The 21,746-nt window shown below is 51.3% G+C and overlaps 1 long non-coding RNA gene across 1 annotated transcript; it reads right to left on the bottom strand.

Annotated features, from left to right (window-relative positions):
- Positions 1-93: 93 nt before the first annotated feature.
- LOC141413662 (uncharacterized) lies at positions 94-21,689 on the bottom strand. The gene is made up of 2 exons (XR_012438403.1): positions 21,533-21,689; positions 94-3,646 (listed from the first exon to the last, which is right to left on the bottom strand). It is a non-coding gene; the product is annotated as an uncharacterized lncRNA (long non-coding RNA).
- Between the last annotated feature and the right edge of the window lie 57 nt (positions 21,690-21,746).

The following is a 21,746-nucleotide window of genomic DNA, read 5'->3' as shown; positions in this document are numbered from 1 at the left end:
CTGAGCCAAGCCAGATTGGGCCATGGCACTCAGCCTTGGGGGAGCCATCATCTCCTGGGACAGCCAAGGACGGAAGGGTCACAACCCCTCATACTGTCCATGAACCTCATGGGCTCTGCCCTGGCAGCCCAGAACAGCCTTGAGCTAATTCCCAGGCTCTAGCCTTGGCATGGCTTGTCTTGTAACTCCCTGTTCTGTCGTGGGGCTGGCCAGAGCCTGACCTGACTCCCTTGTAGCCTAGGTGGGGACATAAGACCCAAGTCACATTCAGTGCAAAGCTTGTGGTACAGCTGGTGTCCTGCTGGGGAAGATACTGGAGGCCAAGGAGGCTTGGAAGGGGATGGGTTGGGAGATGGAGACTGAGCAGGGCCCGTGCTGAGTGGTACAGAGGGGCTGGAGAGACACTGGGAACACAGGACACCAGCAACTTAGAGCTCCTGGGAAGCCATTCAGGCCCTGGCACAGAGGCACAGGCAGTGAGGAAGGATTCAGGTTTCCAAAGGCCTTGTGGGCAGTGTGGGAAAGGTATGGCCTGGACAGGGGGCAGAGATAGGGTGGGGGTGTCCTGGGTGGGATGAGGACACCTGACCCCCATGCGGGCCCACTGCCTGGCTGGCTCCTGCACAGACCAGTCATTCAGTGAAGGGAGGAGATTTTAATCCAAACTCAAATCCCAGCTTCTTGCTAGCTGGGCTTGGCCACCAAATGTTTTGCACCTCAGTTCCTGTGTGTGTGAGATCTTGGCGGGGTCTCGGGTCTCTGCAGTCTCTTCTGGCCTTGATTCCATTTTTTGTAGGCTGGCCACCCAACTTTGAATTGTGCGCACCTGGAAACCAACTCAGTTTTAGAAACTTGGTTTCTTTGTGGGGCTGTAACAACGCCTGGGACTGGGAGAGTTACGATGAACGAACTTATTTCTCACAGTTCTTGAGGTCGAAAGTCCAATGTCAAGGTGCCAGCAGCCTTCCAGGGCCTTCCTGCTGTGCCTTCACGTGGCCGAAGGCAAGGAGGGTCCAACGTGCCCTCTTAAGGACACTCATGAGGGAGACCCCGGGGACTCAATACTGCTACAGAGGCGCCAATGTTCAACCATCACAGAAGCAACAGGACAAACAGTGACCGTTGGAACCCCAAGTGAAATCGTGTGAGCTGCGTTACACCATCAGAAAGAGACAGCACAGCCATGGTGGATCCGCTGCAGAGGTACACGGCCCAGGCAGGAGCTGCGGCATGGACGCCTGGCTTCGGTGTTTGCTTTTCAGTGCCAGGATCAAACCCAGGCCTCGTGTAAGCCAGGAAAGTGCTTTCCTCCAAGCTGCACCCCTGACCCTTATATTTTGCTTTTTAAATGAACATGCCAGAAAACTGAAATTTTATTTTTCCGGACAGTTCTGTGAGTTTCAGCTCATATCGACTCTGGTAACCACCATCAGGATACAGGGCACTCCATGCCCCAAAGCTCCCTCCTCCTGGCCTCTCATGGTCTCCCCCTCCCCGCTCTCACCTCTGTGACAACTAATCTGTTCTTTTGCGAATGTCACATAGTGGAAATCACTGTGTATTGGCTTTGGACCGTGGCATCTGTCCCTTTGCCAGTTACTCAGGTGTTCATGTGTGCCCAAAGTTGGCTCCTTTTTCTTGCCTAGTTGTATTCCCTTGGTGGATAAACCACTCGTGTTTGTTGAGGGACATCGGGTTGTTTGCAGTTACTGCTGATTGTGACCGACTGTTCCCAGTGCTCAGCAACATGGCAGGCACAGGTGTGTGTCTCGTCTTAGGAGCCATTCCTGAGGGCGACAGACCAGCACTCACGTGGAAGTACTTGACTGCTTCTTCTTTTAACTGCTCTGACTGCACTCCTGTGTCCCTCTTAGTCCTGCATTGCCCTGGTGGCCAGGGAGCCAGGCACCATTCCTGAGCTCACCTGGACCTCACTTTAAATTACAGCACCCAGGAGGCTGGGGCAGAAGGATCTCACGTTTGCGGCCTGGGCTACGCCTATGATTTCTTTTTGAGAATTTTATAGGCAGGGCACAGTGGCTCATGTCTATAATTCCAGCCACTTGAGAGCCATGGATAAGAGGATCAAGGTTTGTGGCCAGCCAGACAACAGCATGAGACCTATCTGAAAAACAAAGAAAAAAGGGCTGGAGGGGTGACTCAAGTGGTGGAGCACCCACCTAGCAGTGCAAGGCCCCAAATTCAAACCCCAGTACTGCCAGGGAGGGGAGGGTTTTATAGTTTTAGTTCTTACATTTAGGTCTTTGGTCCATTTTGTTTGGCAGGTCTACTGTGTTCTTTTGTGTGTGGATACCCACTGTCTCAGCACCATTTGTTAAATGTGCAGTCCCCCTGCCCCACCAGATCGTTCTGCCACCCTTGCCAAAAATCAGTTATCATAAAGCCAGTTTGCTTCCAGACTCTCAGCTCTTTCCCACTAGCCTACAAGTCCATCTCTACATCCTCAGGGTCAATGAGCTCTGAAATTGGGGCGGGTGAGTCCTCCAGCTTTGTTCTTTCTCAAGATTGTCTGGCATTCTGGGTCTCTTGGAGTTCCAGTTGGATTTTAGGATGCAGTTCAGTCTTCAACAGGGATCACTTTGAACGTGTAGATCAGGTCTGAGAGCACTGCAGGTCATGGAGACAGGCCGCTGTTTCCATTTATTTAGGTCTTTCTTACTTTCTGTCCACAAAGCTTATTCTTCAGGGTATAAGTTTTTGTGTTTCTGTTTCTTGGTTTTTTGGGGTTTTTTTATGGACCTGGGCATGGAACCCAGGGCCTTGTGCTGCTGGGCGAGCCCTCTATCACCGAGCTGCAGCCCAGCCCAGCTTTGCACTGCTTTTGTTAAATTTATTACTAAGCATTTTTAATGCTGTGTAAGTGGCACCTTCTTAATTTTAATCTCAGACTATTCACTGGGAGTGCGCAGAAGTAAGTTGATTTTTGCGACTTTCCTGAGCATGTTAATACTAGAGTTCTTAGTAATCCTAAGGCGTTTCTACATAAACGATCACACCATCTACTGAGGCAGAGCCGTTCTTCATTTCCAACCTTCCCTTCCCAACTGTCCTGGTGAAACCTCCACTGCCGCGCTGAGCAGAACTGGGCACCTCCCAGCCCCAAGATACCTAAAAGGAAAGACAAAGTCCACGCAAAGAGCATTTCAAGGAAGAGAGGGGGCTTGGACTTGTCTCATGCACTGTGCCGTTGTCCCCTGTGGACCAGTCGTGTCTCTGCTGCTTCCTCTCTCCTCGGTACCGGTTCCCAGGGAAGGAAAACAAACGCACTTTGAGCCTGGCTGGTACAACACGGTCAGCAAGGCCACCCGACATTTGAGTGAGGGGTGCTGCATCCTTAAGCAAAATAGACGTTTGATCAGCTGTCTTAGGTCAAGTGCACCGTCTCCTGATCATCACCTTCTGTTTGGAGTAGCCCGTGACAGTCCACACGTCCCCAATAGCCACTTTCTCACTTTGACAGCTAAAGCCTGAGTTCAGGGAACAGAGCAAGACAAACGGAGGCTCCCTCAGCACTCTGTAGAGGAAGCCAAAGCAGGTGGGTTGTGCAGGTGACTCCTATGGGGGGTCCCCTGCTGTGTCTTCTCTCTTTTCCTGCGACTTTGCCCAGAGGGCCTCCATATCAGAACTGCAAAGAAATACAGCCAGACCTCTGAGAGATAGAAACCTTGTTCTTCTGACAAGAAGAGTTGTGAAAAGGGGCCTGGAGGTCCAGAAAGTGTGTACATGTGCACGTGTGTAGGGTGCGTGTGTACATGTGTGTATTCGTGTGTGTGTGTGTGTCCCAGAGAGGAGAGAGCTAGGGAAAAGGACCCGCAGTTCTGCACAGGAACAAGCCCAAGCCCAGGCTCACCCACGAGCCACACAGGCGAGGGACAGACTGAGAAGCAGCATAAAACTTCTTTGAAACGGAACTCATGCTGGAACCACAGGCCACTGAGGCAGCAGAACTTGTAATGTGAATGAGCCAGGCTGATAGGCTGCAAGAACTGAAAGTTAACATTTTCCAGGGTTTACAACAGAATCTACATGGCAAATTGTCCATTTTCAACCCAAGCCGCTTCCATACAAAGAACCGTGAACACATGACCAGCTTCCAAAGGAAAAGGCAATCAACAGATGCCAGCCCTGAGATGGTGCAGGTGATGGGATTATCATACAGAGACTTCGGTGCAATTACTACAGCCATGTCACCTAAGTCACCTAAGGTAGAGGCAACTACACTTGAGACAAATGGGCAGGCAGGACTTCTCAGCTGAGCAGAAGCCAGGTACAAGGACAGGATGGAAATCCAGAACAGCAAATACAATACCAGAAACCTAAGACATTAAACTGGCTCAGTAGTGAGAGATGTCTGAGGAAAGAGTCTGTGAACTTGAAGACAGGTCAACAGAACTTGTCCAATCTGGAGAACAGAGAGAGAGGTGAGACCGGGAGAGGGGGCCGTGGGCAATATCAACACCTACCGTGCTGTTAAAATCCCACAAGGAGAGGAGAAAGAGACAATGGTAGAAAAATATTTGAATATTTGGCTAAAAACTCCCAAATTTAGTGAAAGACATCAATGTACAGATTCAAGAAGTTTGGTGATTCACAAACAGGATAAATCCAAAGAAAATCAGACGTCGATGTGTCATCAAACCGATACTAGCAAAAGGCAAATAAAATGTCTGGATGGCAAACAGGAAAACAAAACACGATGACCCAGGAATAACAATTGGATCTCTAATCAGAACCCAGGAAATAGTGGAATGGAACTTTGCTACAAGAAAAGAACTGTCACCAGAGCACAGTGTCTGCAAAAATGTGCCTCAGGAGCAAAGGGAGAACTGGCATTCACTGCACACATGCTCTGAAAAGTGCTACAAAAAAGTGTTCAGGCTGCAGGGGAAATTTTGTATCTTTAGGAATAAAAGAAGAAGAACAGAGAAATAGTAGAACTCTGGGGAATATTAACGGTTTTTTTTGAGGGTTTTTTTTTATTTCTTTTATTCATATGTGCATACAATGCTTGGGTTATTTCTCCCCCCCCTTCCCCTGCCCCTCCCTTCCCCCTGCCCCCTCCCTTTCCCCCGCCCCCTCCCTCTCCCCCACCACCCCCTCGATACCAGGCAGAAACTATTTTGCCCTTATTTCTAATTTTGTTGTAGAGAGAGTATAAGCAATAATAGGAAGGAACAAGGGCTTTTGCTTGTTGAGATAAGGATAGCTATACAGGGAGTTGACTCACATTAATTTCCTGTGCGTGGGTGTTACCTTCTAGGTTAATTCTTTTTAATATAACCTTTTCAATAGTTCCTGGTCCCCTTCTTCTATTGGCCTCTGTCATTTTTAAAGTTTCTGCATTAGTTCCTTTGCATTGAGGACATCAAATGCTATCTTGTTTTTTTGGGGTTTCTTGCCTATCCTCATACCTCCCTTGTGTGCTCTCGCTTTAACATGTGATCAAAGTCCAATCTTGGGGGTTGTTTCTTTTGAGACAAGGTCTTGCTATATAGCCCAGGCTGGTCTTGAACTAAGGATTCACCTGCTTCTGCTTTCTGCATGCTGGGATTACAGGCACCTGCCACCACTGCCCAGCTCCTTTTAAGTTTAAATATCAACATTTAAAATATGTATGACTGTTACTTTTGTTCCTTTTTTTTTTTTGGCAGCACTGAGTTTCAAACTCAGGGCCTCATGCTTGCTAGGCAGGTGCTCTACCACTTGAGCCACATCCCAGCCTGTGTGTGACTGTTGACAGCAAAATTGTAACACTGGTGAGGTTTTCAGTATATGAAATTGTGATACATATGGCAACCGTATCGTGACAGGAGCAGGTGGAAAGACATATGCTTATAGGTGTCTACCAAAAAGAGCAAACCGGTAAAATCAAAAGCTAGTTCTTTGAAAATTTCATAATCCTTGACCTGATCAAGAAAAGGAGAGAATATAAATTACAGTATTAAAAGTGAAAGAGGAAGCATCACTACAGATCTTACCGACGTTAAAAATATTAAGGAAATATCACAAACAGTTTTATGCTCATAAATTTGACAATTTAGATGAAAAAGGATGATTTCCTTGAAAGACATCAACAAGGAAAGCTTACTCAAGAATAAATAGATAAGCCAAATAGCTGTAAATCTATAAAAACGTTAAATTCTACCAGATATTTGAGGCAGACTTAATATCAATTCCACATGAACTCTTGCAGAAAACAGAAGAGGACTAAACACTTCTCAGCCTATTTTAGGATCCTGATACCAAAACCATGAGGCCATTGTGTGAAAAGAAAAACACAGACCAAAAGCTCTCATGAACATAGATCAAAAACCCTCAGCAAAACATTAGCAAATTGAAAGCCAGATTCAGCGGTGGATATTCAGCGGTGGATACTCAGGGAAGCCCCAGTTACTTGGTAGGCAAACTTTTTTTTGTTTTTGAACTCAGAGCCTCACACTTGTGCTGCTCCACCAGCCATCCTAGCTACTTGGGAGGCTGAAGTCAAGAGATCACTTGAACACAAGACTTCACAACCAGCCTGGAAAATATAATGAGATCCCATCTCAAAAAAATACAACTTTGGAAGTTGACCCCAGCAGTAAGTCCTCTCCTCCTCCTCCTCCTCCTCCTCCCCCTCTCCTTTGTGTGATGCTGGTGACTAAACCAGATCTGCACGCATGCTGAGCAACCACTCAACCACTGAGCTCGAAGAAGAGATCTTTGTCATAAAGCAAATGGGATCTTCAAGGTTGGCTCAACCATCAACATCAATCAAAATAATTCACCAAGTCGACAGCCTAAAAAGGAAACTTGTAGCACACTAGGAACAGTCTGTGGCTTTGCCTCCTGTGATTTTGGTTTAGACCATGGTTTGACTAAGATCTAAAAAAATTAAATGGAAAATCTCAGAAATAAACATGTGCTAAATCACATGCTGTTCCAAGAAGCCTGATGAAATCCTCTGCAGTCCTGCTCTGTCCTGCCCTGGATGCGAGTCACCCCTTTGTGCAGTTTACACACCTGTAACACTACCTGCCCATTAGTCTCGAAGGAACCTGCCGGTTATCAGGTTAACCACTGGGTATCTTTCTGCAGAGTTTGGGGCTACAGAACCCTTATTTACTTAACAACGGCTCCTAAGTGCAAGAGTAGTGAGGATGATGATTTGAATCTGCTTCCTTTCTGTGAAAAGGTGAATGTTCTCGACTTAAGGAGAGAAAAACATGGCATGCCGAGACCTACCAAGAACGAGTTTTCTGTCCGTGAGGTTGTGAGGAAGGAAGAAGACAGTTGTGCCAGTTTTGGTGGCACGCTTCAAACTGCAAAAGGTACAGCCACCACGCGTGACTGGTGCTTGGTTATGAAAAAGGCCTTAGGCTGTAGAGTTTAGAATGAGGCTTTGGGCACCCATGGGGGGTCTAGGAACATTCCCCCCAGATACACAGGACTTCTGTAGAAGGAGGCTTCCTTAACTTTACAGAGGACACCTGTGAAACCCTGCAGATAATGCATGGCAAAGGGTGGAGCGTTCTCCCGTAAGATAGGGAGCAAGTCACAGTGTCACTCCACCACTGTCCTGGCCAGTGTCAGAGCAAGAGAGAGGAGACGTGCACAGACGTGGGAGGAAGACAGCATGACCATCTACCTAGAAAAGCCCAAAGGAGTCTACTAGAACTAACTGCAAAGTTAACAAGGCCACAGAATATCAGGTCAACAACAAAATTCAGTACACGTTTCTGCTTACTAGCAATGAACAACTGGAAACTGAAATTAAAATTTTAAACAGGGAACAAATTTTCACTTCCAAGTAGGAAGGAGTAGTTTATTACAGATAGATGCTCCTAAGAACCAGAAAAGCCAGACAAAAATATAAAAATTATCTCTGAAGGCATCAGAAGGCTGCAGAAGCAGTAGACTGGCGGGGTGACAATTCCAGAGTGGGGACCCACAGGGGGATGAGGACCATCTGCGGCCAGCACTTGCCAAGGTTTGGCTCATGCTGGGTTTAATGACACACCAGAGATTCAAGAGGCGTCGGGAGTGGAGACTTGAGGGCTGACCTCTCCTTCAAGACTTTAACAAGTTTCCAAGGGGTGTGAAGACGTTGAGGGCTTACGTGAGGTTTCTGGCAAGCAGAGCAGAACTGCCTGATCTCTTGGGCTGAGCAGACCAAGCACCTCACAAGAGAAGACGCCCATGCTCCCGGCAGGCTCACTGTGGGAGCCCCGGAGGCTGGATCCCTCGAAACAGGAGCAAACCAGAAGCCGACTTAGCAAGGCGCAGCCCACCACTCAGCTTGGTGCTGGAGTAGAAGGAGGCAGTCAGCCTCCTGCAGAGGCGAGCTGAACCCTTGCGGCAGGAGCACAGAGCCATCAAGAGGGGCTTAACACTCTTTTCCTTAAGACCCGGAGAGCAAATCCGTCAGCCACAGTGGCTAGATACAGAGCCAGTATCTAGACACAAGGGCAAGGCCAGGCCAATAAAGCTTTATTTACAGGAACTGGCATCTGCTCCATGGGCTGCAGTTTGCTGACCTCTCATCTGGTGCCACTCCAGCCTGTGACTCCTGACATCCAGCATTCAAACCACAGGGCTGGACACCAGGAGGAAAAGCAGCCAATGGAAAGGGATGCACAGTAATACAGACACGGAAGGCAGAAGCGAGGACTTGGGGACCTCTCTGGGTGGCATGTTTTTGTTTAAACAGAAACTACAGGGAATTTCACCAGAGAGCTGGAGTCTGTACAGCACAATGTTTAACAATCTCGGCAAAGCCTGTGGTGGGTCTGAACTCAGGGCAGGGGACGAGAAGCAGCTTAATCCGGGGTGAGTCAGGCCAAGCCCAGCTTACCACAAGTGAAGCTGCTGTTGTGACCAAAAGAGACAAGAGGCCCTGGGACCTGTGTGGAAACAGCCACAGAGCATGGAGGGGAGGTGTTGGCTGGGCCTGTCCCAAGCTTGTGGTTGGTGTGAAGGTCATCAGACTTAAGATGGAGTCACTTGTGTCAACCCTAACAAAATTAAGCGGACTGGAGGTATGGCTTAAGTGGCTGAGTATTTGCCTACCAGGTATGAGGTACTAGGTTCAGTTCCATCACAAAAAAAAATAAGAAATACACCTAAGAGGTTATAGAGGAAGGGTTTTCAAGCATGACTTGATAGTCACTGTCACAAGGGACTGTCAGAACCACAACCTTGCAGAGGCCATTGCAACCTTACACAGAAAGTCCTTTGCAAGGACACCCACTTAGCAACTGTCCATTCAACCTTAGGCTGGCTTCACCTTTGTTATTAATTCTTGTGGCCAAGGATTACCATTTCAGAACGGTTTATATAATACTCCTCATTTTTGTCTCCACCTCTTTGAGTATGCCATAGTGTACTGTGGCCCAGAGCAATGGCACTCCACTCTGAGATAGCTGTGATCATTCTTTGGAGGATCTCTATGGTTGTTATTTAAATTAGCAAGGTGACAAAGTGGGCCACACAGGCGTCCAAAGTCACCTGGGCTTCTGACCCTGCTCTGGGGAGGGGGGAACTCCATATTGCCCAGTCACTTCCTCTGCCTGGCTGGGCAGGGCTGCCTGGAGCTTGGGGGAGGGCCTGCATGCAGGCCACCCATTTTGGGTCTGCCCTGAGGACACAGGGCTTTGTCCTTGGAGGACGGATGTCACTGCAGACTGCCACGGGGGTTGTGGGGTCAGATTGCACCTTGAACATCTCAATGGGTGTGGAGATGGTTTGGAACAGCTTGAGGACTGGAAAGGGACCACTTCCTGGGTTCGGGGTAGAGGTGTTGGCTGGGGAGTATGGCAGGAAGTGAACAGCTGGAGAGAGATTCAGAAGCTGGCAAGGCTGGAGGTGGGCTGCACTGAGCTGGAGGTTGGCAGAGGAAGGCGAAGTGTGGCTCTGGGTTCCCATCTTGTGTGAGACCCGGGTTGGGAAGGACCTGGCTGGGGGTGTCAGGTAGATGGTTAGAGCCACAGCTGGGGCTCACGAGGTGGTCTGGACAAGAAATGTAAATGTGGAAACCACCTCAGTCCACAGGGAAGAGCTGGTGGGCCTGCACATCAGCTCTACAGGCAGCTAAACTGGGACTTCTGCTCTGGGTACCTGGGGGAGCCTGGAAGAGCCGGCCTGGCATCACCCGCCTGATGTCTGGCTTACTTCACCGTGCTGTCTGAAGCCAATTCCTTCCTTTGGCCTCCGTTTCTGCATCTGTGAGCCAGGGTCCCCACGGAACAGCCTTGAGCTGTGGAGAGGCCTCTGGCCAGGCCTGAGGATGAACAATCAATCCTGAATTCCAGTGTCCTGGCAGCAATTCCAGAAGCCCAAGCGCTCTTGGGTGTCTACAAACAAACTTCTTGTGCTTGTCCTGAGAAGTCGACTGGTTCTTAGGCCTCTCTAGGTAGGCCCCTCCTTGGTGGAGGAGGTGACACAGCTGGGCACAGCCCCTTTGACAAAGAGCTTCAGGAGGACAGTGCTGATGGGCAGAGCAGGGAAGACCAGTCCTGAGGAGTTTCCTCAGCTTAAACCCCTCACCCCCAACTTGTGAACACACTCAGCCTCAAAGCACACCGCAGCCTGATCCCAGAGACCTAGAGGGTGGCAGGTGAGGTAAGGGCTCAGTGAGGCCTGGAGGGTAGTGCAGTGGTTTGAACCCTTGCAGTGTAGGGCTCCTCTGTGGGAGGGTTGACAGAGAGGCCATTGCAAGAGGCAGGAGGGCCATGAACACCCTCACCAGTTTCTCCCACATGGGCACTTGATCACAGAGGCAGGAGGACCATGTGACATGCAGGGCCACTCTGGAACCCATTCACTGGAACCAGTTGGCTGTCAGGCTGGTACCCAAGGCTCTGCTGATACTCTTGTCAACAAATTCCATTTCTGCTGAAATCCTCAGAGCTCCCGCCTGCTGGCCTTGGCGGGCACAGTTGCTCTGGCTGGGAGGAGGCCACAGGACTCTGTCCTCCACTCACAGACAAGCTTGAGGCCTTGCAGACCCCTCCCCACTCTGGGTGACACATGGCCAACCCCACTGGGATGTTGTCACCTGGTGGGGAGTGGTCCAGCTCCCTGGCTTCTGGCTGTTACCCCTTAGCATCATCCACCTGCCAGAGCCACACTGGCTGGGCTTCCACCCAAATCGTCTGAGCAGAGCAGGTGGAGACTTGCTGTCCCTCTGCTCATGTCTGTGTCCATGGGCACCTGCACACTTCTTCACCAAGAGCACTTGGCAGCTCAGGACTCCTGCTCAGACCTCATGGGGCCGACAGTTCAGTTCACTTCACATCCCACCCCCTTCAGACGCCCTAGCACCACATGGGCTTGAAGGCAGCAGGAATGGCTCAATGAACAGAGACAGTCCTGGTTGTCCTTGCTCTATCTGAAACTGCTGGGGCCAGGAGAGGCAGCTGGACACTTCCAAGGAAGCCTGTAGCTGGGAGAGACAAGATCTGAGCCAACCCCCCCACCCCCCGCAAGAAAAGGCCAGGTGCAAGCCAGCTTCTGAGGGCACTGGAATGAAGGCTCTAAAACTCTAGAGAAGATTCTCTGGCAACAGGACAGAGGTTCAGCGTCATCAGGCAGCATTGGGAAAATGATCAAAACCCCAGTGAGAGTCCACACCACGCTCCCTAGGATGGTAGGATTTTCAAAAACAAAAGAGCAGGAATAAGTGTTGGTGAGAATATGAAGAACCGGGAAGCCTCCTGGATTGCTGGCGGGAAGGTGAAAGGTGCAGCTGAGAACGGTGCCAGTTCCTGGAGAGTTAAACATAGACTTGCCTTACAGACCAGTTCCAGTCCTACCCAGACATCCACCAACCCACACATCAACACAATGCCACATACCTGCACAATGGAAAACTGTCGCCCATAAAAAAAAGTGAAGATAAGGTTCAGATGTGCCTCAGATGTGATGGTCATTCTGAATGACCCCATTAAATGAAGTAAGTGCCCAGAACAGGCAACTCACTGAGACAGAGGCAGACTAGGCTCTATGGTAGTGGGGTGGGGGAGGCTATAAGATGGGAAGTCACTGCTGATGGCTGAGGGCTCCTTTTGGGGTGATGAAAATGATCTAAGACAGGTATGGTGTTGCATACTTATAATCCCAGCACACCAGAGGCTAAGGAAGGAGGACTGTAAGTTACAGACCAACCTAGGCTACATATCGAGACCTTGTCTCAAAAGAAAAAATGAAAGGGCTTGGGGGTGTGTAGCTCAGTGGGAGTGCTTGTCTAGTTTTTGCAAGGCCTTGGTTCCATCCCCAGCAATGAAAAGAGAAAAGAAAAGAACTTAGAACCAGGTCATGTCCGCAGCTGCGGGACATTCTGAAGGCAGAAAATTCCTCTAAATTGGGCTGAACACTTCAAAGTGGTTAAGTCACCCAGGCGCCAGTGGCTTATTCCTGTAATCCTAGCTATTTGGTAGGCTGAAGTCAGGAGGATTAAGATTCAAGGCCAGCCCTGACAAATAGTTTGTGAGACCTCATCTCCAAAATTATCAGAGCAAAATGGCTTGGAGGTGTGGCTCAAGCAGTAAAGTGCCTGCTTTGCAAGCACGAAGCCCTGAATTTGAATCCCAGTCCCACCTAAAAAAAAAAAAAAAGGCTAAATCGTATATAATTTTTACTTCAACTAAAAAAAAAAAAAAAAAAAAAAGGATCCTTTGCAAACTGAGACCATAAAGAACAACCTTTCCTGCCATGCTAAGGGTCAGACATCCCCCCATAGTCCTTTGGTTGGCTCCTGGCAGAGCACAGGTGATGACTACGCTGGCAGCAGGACTGCTTCACCCATGCTGTCTCCTTTTCCTTGCAGGCCGGGGAAGGGAGATGGGGGTATTCCTTCCTTCTGGAGACAGAGCAGGCTAAGGGGTCTGTGACTCTGCCTTGGTTGTGGACTTCCTAGGAGAAGAGTGCAGGACTCCAGCCTGGTCCCACAAACCCAGAACCCTGTGATCCACCTGCCGTGAGTCTGTGGCCTCCTCCTGGTCTGCCCGTGTGTCCCATCTCCCCTACAACCTGTCCACTCACTCTCTGGCTGTTTGTTTTGGGGCGCCTTTCTCTGGCTGTCCACCAGATGGCAGTGGAGGGTACTCAATGCCAGGTTCGTAGCCCCCTCCCAGTCCTGCCCTGCAGGGAGGGACGCAAACAACAGGAACTGAGGGGCCCTCCAGTCCCTTGCCAGGCCAGAGGCTGTCAAGCCGCAGCTATGTCTCCCAAAGAGCAAAGCTTACTCAAGCTGGACGCCCCAGGGTGGGTCCCCTCTGGCAAAGCCACCAGCGGGACTGTCTTCACAGAGCCTCTCACTCAGAGCCAGGACCTGCCGCAGAGCCCCAGCTCAGCCTCCCTTGAAATGGCCCCAAGGCTCTGCAGTAGTGAGCCCCAGTGGGTCCAGCCAGAGCCTTGGGTCCATGTTCCTGACAAGGACTCAAGGGACAGGGTTTTCCCAGTGGGAACTCTAAGAAGGGAAATTTGTGATGGAATCCAACACCATGAGCTCTAGGCACTAAAAGCCCAGTCCTGAGACTGCTGCATGAAGGACTTTGGTGGTTGGTTTCTGGGGCCACAAAGAAAAAAAATCTCCAAATGTGGGTGAGAATTAGCACCAGATTCCAGGGGCAAGCTGCCACATCTTCACAGGGATCCTTGTTCTTGCAATGGGATGACCTTTGCTAAGTTCACAGAGAGCTGACCTGATTGGACTAGGGGTCAAGTGTCACCCGAATCCACTTAGAGTCACTGTTCGCCCCCAGGGACGGAGTGGTTTTTTCATCTAGACAGCTAGGGAACAGTTTTCCTCAAACCTCTACTAAGATCTGTGCCTTCCAACTTTGTCAGAAGACAAGGAGCCTGCTGGGAGAGATGACATTCTCGAGCTTCACACTCAAATAGTTTTTCTCGAAATCGTATTACTTTCTGACCAGACGTGCCAGGGACACCATCCCAACACTCTGTACTTCTCGAAGTAGAAAGGCCCTGGCAAGTTTCCAACATTCTTCAAAAACTGATGAGCTCTCACTACAAACAGCACCCGCCCCTCTCCAGGCTGCTCCAGCATTAGTCCAGCTGGAGACTAGCAGTGTCCATGCAAGGACTTGGCCAGTACCTCAGGCAGCCTTGGGGCAGCTGCCTGCTCTCCCCACCTCCCCCAGCACCACAACTCCGTGGCCCGTGGTCTGGCTGCATTGTTGCCCTGGGCCTTGGGAGTCTGCACTCCATGCAAGAACCCTGCAGCCCCTCTGCTTCCTGAGGAGCATCTGGTCAGGTAAACACACTTCTTTCTCCTGCAGGTGTCCCCCCACCAGAACTCCGGGGAGCCAATTTTGCCTCTGCCCTGACCAGGCCCCCAGGGTGCGCTTCTTTCATCAAAGCCTTTCTAGCATATTCTGGAGTAAATTGTAGAAGGGCAACAAGGTAATTGGGTATCAAAAGAAGTGGCTCTTATGTTTCTGGAATGACCACTACACACAGGGTGTCTTTTGGGTCCCACAGCCATTGGACAGAGTTCCACTGCCTGGGTCTGACAGTGAGCAGATAGATAAACACTAGGTGACTGGCTAGTGTTTAGAGCAGCCCAGTGTTGTGTCAATATGCCAGAGAGCTGCACGTATGTTCTGAACTAGGCTCTAATGGGAAAGATCCCTCTGGATGGCCTTGATTTCCCAGGAAGCAAGAAGAAATCACGTAAGGCTCTGAGTTTGGGTAAGGCCCTGAAAGCTAGATGGGACACTCAGTCCACCCCAGGTGGCGGCTTCTGCTGCCTCTTCAGCTAGGAGCTGCCTGTCTTGTCTCTGTCCCACCTCCAGGGGCGCATGCCTTGGCCACCCTAGGCTCTGCTGACTTTGGACAGGTGACAACAGGATGGCCCCAGACAGTCTCCCTGTGTCTGACAACCAAGAGCAGGCAGGGCGCCTTCCTGCTCCTAACCGGAGCCCCCCACGCACTTCTTCTTGTTTATCTGGAAACATGGGAAGTGTACCAGGGACCTCCTGCACTGTCTGTGTTGATGTGACTGGGCTGTGCTAAGGGGACACAGGCCAATTGTCCAAATGTTTATTCACATGATGTCACACATGGGAGGGATGATTGGAACTCTGTCCTCAAAGTCCCCCTGTCCTTTGGGGTCCTAAGTGGGGTTTTCAGATCTGCTGCAAGAAGAAAAATTCAGACTTATGGATTGAAGACATTACTTCAAAATCTGGCTTTAAATAAACATGAATTAAAAAAAGAGAGCGAGGGAGCGAGAAGCCTCCAGCAGCTGAAATTAGAAGCAGCCAGCCCTGGGCAGGGAGGCCATCTGCGAGCGTGTGAAGCATAATTTGAACGTCTGCGCTCCTCATCCCGCAGAAGCGGGTGGTGCCAGCGCAGCTCTGCCATCTCCGGTGTGGAAGGACCTGTGGACATACTTGGGTCCTGTCGACAGGTGTCCTCTAACTTCAGATTCTGAAGAACAGAGTCCCTCCGCCCCATCCAAAAATGTCTTTCAGGCCAGCTTAAAGGCAGTGTAAATAATTTAAGATGCAGAGTGGTAAAGAAAACAAACAGGATGGTTGGTTTGGGGATAAATGAAGAATTACGGTGAGTGAGAAACCCAGTTCATTCCTATTTTGTCTTTGTCTGGAGAAAGCAAGTGAGTGATCCCTCCCAGCATAGCCCCAGAAGCAAGTGCTCATGGCCAGCTCCACCCAGGCACCTATGTAGCTGGTGCTCCTCAGAGCTGTCACCAATAGCAGTCTTGTGCTGATGAGATAAACTGACCGCTCAGTCTTCCTACTCACCCAATCGTGGAACAAACCCACAGCAGGATGCACGTGTGCCCCACGTTGGGGAGGGCTTCCCATGCTGCCAGGATGGTACTGAACCAAGGGCAACTTATCTCCCCATCCCAAACTTGGCCTTGGCACCTAAGCTTGGACTGCAAATTGCACCTGGCCTGAGCCCCTCCCTGTCACTCTGCCTGGGTCTTCCTCAGACACCGGCTTGGCCTCCCTCTGGACCCTGGCCCTATCAGCCTCACCTGGGACACTGCAGGAAGACCTGGCGCAGAGTGCTCCACGGTGGGCCTGTCACCTGCCGGAGTTATTTAAGTCTGCATTGTCAGTTAATGTATTCTAATAGGCAAGTGGGTGACCGAGCTGGCAGACGCAGGATGACGCTGAAATATAACAAGAGGAGGAGAAGCACCCGAGGAAACTTCGAGGCTTGTTGACGCCCCTGCATCACCCCCGCACTGCCTCCTACAGGCACCTGGAGTCACGCCGATGTGATGAACGGATTACATAAGAGGGCTGGTTGCTGGGGAACCTCTTCCCCTCCCCTGGCGACAGGGCACATTCCCGAGGGAGGTCATATCTCCACTGGGTCCATCCTAGACAGAAAGTCCTTGGTCCTCCTGGTCTGGCCTATGGGGAGGCCACAACAAGCTGGGGGGGAGGGTGGAGCTTTCTAGGCTGCTCAGCTAAGAGGACAGGAGCATGGACAGCACCAAGGCTTAGGCCTGAGAGGCCCTCTCCACACTTCTGTCTTCTAGGTGTAAGCCTCCTTGGACAGCCTCTGGTTCCTTCTCCCTGGCCACACTCAGGGTGCCCCTGCGAAGGGAGAGGCAATGCTAGAAATCACAAGGTGTGCAGGCTGGGTCCGCTCATCCGTGGGCAGAAACAGCCCAGCCTGGGCCAGGGAGAAGAAAGTTCTCAGCCATGTTGGCTCAAGAGTAAACCTAAGGCACACACTGGGAGGAAGGCAGGAAGAGCTCACATTTGGAGTGATGGGAGAGCCAGTCACCTGTTAAACCCCCATGCCCCACCTCAGCTCTCGTGGGCAGCACAGACAAGGCTGCAGCTGGGGCCCCATGTGCCAGCCTCCTAGGGGAGGCTTCTCTGCAGGGTGTCGAGCCCCCAGGGCACCTGCTCCACCTGCTGACACCCACAGTGAACAGAGGGGGACATAGGGTCCAGCAGATTCCAGGGTGGGACCTGGGCACTCGCCTTCAGACTCCTGCAGGCTAAACTAGAGACTTGTGCTAAGACTGCTAACTCCTTTAGTAAACTTAATTCCAGATCTGGTTTTTGGATTTACACACTTGCTGCAAAGATACACCACACTCAGATTCCCCCATCGGGTTTTATTTGTTTGTTTTTCCCGGCTGTGCTAGGAACAAACCCAGGACCTTGCACATGCTAGGCAAGAGCTCTACCACTGAGCTACACCCTCAGCCCTCTATTGTTAGCACTTGCATTAGTGTGCTCACTTGTTACAATTAATGAGTCAGTACTGATACATAATATTAACTGAAGCCCATGGTTTATCAGATTTCTTTATCTAGTGTCTTTTTTCAGTCTAGGACTCATGCAGGATCCCACCTGACCTTCACATCTCCTCAGGCTCTTCTGGGCTGGGATGATTTCTCAAACTTCCCTCATCTTTGATGACCTTAGCAGTTGTCAGGAGTGCTAGTCAGGTGTTTTGTACACTGTCCCCCTGCGGGGGTTTGCTTGATGTTTTTCTCCTGATCAGACTGGGGCTTAGAGTCTGGGGTTTTGGGGAAGAAGACAGAAGAGGTAAAATGCCTTTCTTGTCACATTACATCCAGGCTCTGTGGTATCACCATCATCTCTCACTGGTGTTGACCTTAACTACCTGGTGGAGGCAGTGATGCCAAGCCTCTCACTGTGAAGTTACACTGTTCCCTTCCATACTGCACTCTGGAAGGACATCCCATGCACAGCTGTGGGTGAGGGAGCACCTCAAGTTCAAGGGCAACCTCTAACATTATTTTGTATTTGAGTACTCTTCAGAGTTGTCCTGCCCAGTCATTGGTAACAGTAACAATCTCTACAACACCAAGGCTCCCCAGGCACAGGCCAGCTCTCCACCACCCCCTGAGGCCTTGACCCCTCCCAACACCATTCTCTGCACCCTAACCTGAGCATATGGGGCTCAGCAAGGTTGGGAGACCTGCCCCACAGCCACAGCAGCCCCCATGCTGCCCCCACAGGAGTGACAGGGTCCCAGAACCCATTCCTCCTTGACCCCAAGCTGCACCCCAAGCCTGCCAACATCAGGTCTCACCCTGTCTTTCTCACCCCTGGCCTGCAGTGGAAACGTGGCTCTGCCCTGCACACTGAACAAAACCAAAGCATGCTGGAGGCACTGAGATGCCTTTCCTGTGGCAGGAAGGGAGCAGAACTCCCCAGCAGGAGCCCCCAGGGCATTCCTGCTGATAAGCTGCAGGCCATGAAGGAGGCAGAGCCATTCCACCCATTCTGGAACCAGAAGAGCGTCCCCCATGCTGTGAACAGTTTTGGCCTTGACCTGGTCCAGGGAGGAAGCAGGAGATAAGGGCAGGGCCGTGAAGAGAGAAGACACTTGGCTTTGCCCTAGAAGCCTGTGCATCCAGGCTCCATGGCTTCGGTCTCTTCTGCTCTGGAACTTTCTGCTTACCGACTACAATTGCTTCAATTCAGGAATGAAGAAAAGGGGAGAGTAGTTCTGATTGGGTGGATCCTTCCTCTGGGGAGAAGGCGAAGCTGCCAAGCAGGGGGGTGGAGTGCACTCGGTTGATAGGCACAGGTCTCCCTTGATCCTGGAGGACCAGCTGCCCTCTCAGGCCAGGCTCAGTCAAAGCCACAGGCAGGTCAGAAAGAGAGATGCAGTAGATACGAGCTGGAGCTCTGCTGGGTGGTCACCTCACAAAGGGCTTCTTCTGTTAAGCGCAAATTCACAATCCTGCAGGGCCTGCCTTGCCAGGAGAACAGCTTGCTTGAAATGCAAAGGCTGTCATCCTGTAATTAAATCTGAGACCCCCCTTCCTACGTGATGCTGAGATGAAGCCACTTACATAACACAACTAAAAATATGCTGGTAGAGACATGCACACCGAGGCTCCCTGCCCCCAGCCCCTCTCCAGAGATGCCCACCCTGACTTAGTGGGTGACCCAGGGTTAGCGTTTAAACCTCTGTGGGTCAGATTCTGGATCTGAGGTTGCTCCCTCCTCAGGCCGAGGCTCGGCACACAGTGTGCAGTGGACCCACCGCTTGTACTCAGGGGAGTAAACTCTGGTTCGGAGCTTGGGGGTCCACTCTAGGCAGATCTCCATAGCTACAGTCCTCTTGGCCATGCTCTGCCCAGGTGAAGACTGACAGTCACAAGGAGCAGGAAAGCCAGCAGTGTATGGATTCCGGTCTGTCTCTGTTCTCCGTCATTCTCTGGGAGCTGCTCATTTGCACAAGGCTGCCTCCATCCTGCCCCTACCCCAGATGACCCTGACTGGGAACAAAGCTGCAGGTCTGCCAGGGTGTGGTGGCTGACAGTCTTGGCCCAGACACTTTTCTCAATTTCTCCCGGAAGGATTTGGGAAAAGCGAAACACTCCATCTTGACGATGACTTCCTTCGCTCATCATGGCCAGGATTGGGTGAGATCCCATATGTGGGCCATAATTTCCTAGCTATGCTGACTGCTATACCTCCAGCTGAGATTTCCTCAGCTACCTGACACCTCTCAAGAGTGAGGTTTTGTAAAGGGCTTTGAAAGTCTCCAAAATTAAAAGAGGACAGGGCAAGAGTGGCCTCATAACTCCACTTCAAGCCAGCATCTGGGCTGATCTGTGGATGTCCAGCCTAAGCCTGCCTGCCTGCCCTCTCTCAGGACCTGAGCTCATTACCCTTATTACCCAGCCCCCCACACTGTTAAAGATGCTGCTGCATAAGTCGGAAAGGTGTCAGGGGATGGTGAAGTCAGGCCCAGGGCTAGGACCTCTCAGTGATGCTGGAGGGATGGGTGCTTGTCCCTGGGGGCTGGAGGTGAAGGGAAGGTGCAGACAAGCCCAGATCGTCTTGCCCCGGTCCTCCATCCTACATGACCCCACCCCATGCCAGTCACTGCAACAGTGCACTTTCTCAGTGGTAACGCGCTAAGTCGCAGGTGGGATATGAGTTCATTTTCACTTGCAGCAGGTGTTCTGATAGCCCTCTTCTCACTGCTGCCTTCTGTTCCAGCTGTCCAGCCTCCTGCCCGGCTGCCAGGCGGAGAGAGCAGGCCCAGGCCTGAAGTTGCAGGAAGGCAGGTTGAACTGAGTTAGTCACCAAATATGAGTGTGTCCCTTGGCACATAATCATAGCCTAGAAAAGCACTTGGGGCTTCCAGAAGGTGGCCCATAGGTGCTTTTCTGGAGGGGCTTTCCTTTCCCTTTCCCTCTCTCGAGAGCAGGAAATATAGTAGACAAATCCTTCCTAGGCTGCTTTCCCTCTCCCTGTGAGGAGCCCTCCCATTCTTGCTGCCAGCCTCCATCTGTCATTTCTGGTTCCAGACCCTCACTATCCTTTGGGCAGGCAAGTGCTGCTCTCCCCAGATCACCACCTCCATGTTGGTCTGTGACTCAGGCCAGCACTGGGTTCAGGTCAATGGTGTTAAGTTGGTAGGGTGGAGTCTGCGCTGCACTACGTTGGCCCAAAAGAACAGGAATTAGAGGAGCACAAGATGCTTGAGACCTGCCAGTCTCATGAACCAATAAATGCCCTCACTGGTGAAAAGCCAATCGAGCTGGCTTTCTGTCACTTGCAACGACAAAAAAAAAATTGCAGAAAATACACAGTGATGCACCCTAAAACAGTAGAGGCAATAAAGAAAAGGAGGAAGCCAGGGCCAGTAGCTGGAAGGAAACTAAATCCCGACCTTTGAACCCCACGTTCCTTTTCTTTCATCTATATGAAGCAGAGTGGTTCATGCAGGACTGAGTCTCCTGCTTTCTGCCTGGGGGGAGGTCTGACAGCCGTCCTGTGGATATGTCCTTTGGGTACCTGTACTTTTTAAAGGAATGACCAGCTGTCCAGGAATGGGATGCTGGCGAAGTGTCAAGTTTAATTAAACGGAAACATTTAGATCTTGGTGTTTTACAATGTAAAACAAATATTTCCTCTATGTTCGTCTGATTTATGTAAATATTTCTCCAAAAGAACTGCATTGGAACTTTGTGTGCCAACCTGGTCAGCTTTCTTAGCAGAACCTCTGAGGACCTTCCTTAAAAGATCAGGCAGAGGGCTCAAGTGGTAGAGCGAGAGCTCTGAGTTCAAACCCCAACACACACACACAAAAGAACCCGACTACATGCCATGCCCCAAGGCTCCCCTCTCCCAGGTTTTCCACCCTCTGGATCGTCTCCTGCTATCACCCCCAAGGGTCCTCTCCCTCCCTGAAGCCCCTCAGTCCTAGTGGTAAGATCCTCTCCCCAACCCCCCACTCGCCTCTCTCCAGAATCCCCCCAGGGTCCTCCCTCCCCCAGGGTCCTTCCTTCCCCGGGGTCTTCCTTCCCAACACTCCTCGTTTTCCCCCTCCAGAATCCTAGCCCCAAGTGTCCTTCCAGTGTCTGCTCACGTTAAGGTCCGCCCCTACCCGGGCTCCGGCCCTCAGGATCCAGGGTCCTCCCTCCAGGGTCCAAGACCCTCACCCAGGGTCTCCTCCCCGCCTGGGTTCTCCTCCCAACCAGAGGATGGCCAGGGTCGCCGCCTGCCTTGCGCGGACTCACCGGCGGAAGTGCGGGAGCAGCCGACCCCTCTCGCGCAGCGCGCTCGGCCCTCTCCACGGTCGCGCGACTCCAGACCTCCGCGGCACCAGGCCGCGACCCTCGGGGCCGGCCGCCCCAACTGCCGTCTCGCGGAGTGCCGCCTCCACGCGCGCTCCAGCCGGCGCCCCCCGCGCCTCCCCCCACCTTCTGCTCCCTCTTCCTGCGCCACCCCGCC

The sequence above is a fragment of the Castor canadensis genome, chromosome 11, assembly GCF_047511655.1.
Source record: "Castor canadensis chromosome 11, mCasCan1.hap1v2, whole genome shotgun sequence".
In the NCBI taxonomy this organism is placed as follows: Eukaryota; Metazoa; Chordata; class Mammalia; order Rodentia; family Castoridae; genus Castor; species Castor canadensis.
Note: the sequence above shows the minus strand (reverse complement) of the source record. Positions and strands in the feature narration are given on the sequence as shown.